Source organism: Gossypium hirsutum, chromosome A10, assembly GCF_007990345.1.
Source record: "Gossypium hirsutum isolate 1008001.06 chromosome A10, Gossypium_hirsutum_v2.1, whole genome shotgun sequence".
Lineage (NCBI taxonomy): Eukaryota > Viridiplantae > Streptophyta > Magnoliopsida > Malvales > Malvaceae > Gossypium > Gossypium hirsutum.
In genome coordinates, this window is record NC_053433.1 from 27,929,818 (window position 1) to 27,930,606 (window position 789).

Consider the following 789-nt stretch of genomic DNA (forward strand, 5'->3'; position numbering starts at 1 on the left):
AAAACCAAAATAAATTGCAAGAGCCAAGGCTTGAACCGAGGCTCCCATACAACCTTAATGATGCCACAACCACTAGACTACAAGCTTCCTTGTGTCATTTATTTAACACAATAATTTAAAAGCCTTCATCCAAGCATCCAGGTTTTTTTCTCTTAATACCAAATTTTTTGCTAAAGCCCAAGTTTGAACCCAAGATTTATCTAACACTTCTCAGGGCCATTAACCACCAAAGCAGACATTTAATTGTGTCATTTCATTGCACAATTAAATACCTATATACAACCTCCTTACGAACCCACACTCAAGGCCCAATACTTCTAGGCCCAAATTCGGGGTGTTACACACTACTTGGGAACAAATGACCGAAATGTTTTTATTAAAATATTTTTCACCAGCTAAAACGACTAAATTACGTAATGATATCTCTTCTTTTGTACAAATGGATTTAGAAACACTTTACAATGCATGGGAGAGATATAAGGACCTCTTGAGAAGGTGCCCTCACCAGGGGTTACCGCTTTGGCTACAGGTTTAAACATTTCATAATGGCCTAAATCCTTTGACTCGACATATGATTGATGCAACCATTGGAGGAACCATCAATAATAAAACACCTGAAGATGCCTATGAATTTATAGAGGAGATGTCACTGAATAACTATCAGCGGCAAGTCATGAGGACAAAGCCAACAAAAATAGCCGGCATCTATAACGTCGATTCGGTCACCATGCTCTCTAATTAGGTAGAACTCTTGAATAAGAAAATTGATGGTTTCCTTAGTTCTTCACA

General features: G+C 37.9%; 1 non-coding gene across 1 annotated transcript; it reads right to left on the minus strand.

The window, feature by feature from the left end:
• Positions 1-406: 406 nt before the first annotated feature.
• Positions 407-513, minus strand: LOC121209130 (small nucleolar RNA R71). The gene has a single exon (XR_005904247.1). It is a non-coding gene; the product is annotated as a small nucleolar RNA R71 (small nucleolar RNA).
• Positions 514-789: the final 276 nt, after the last annotated feature.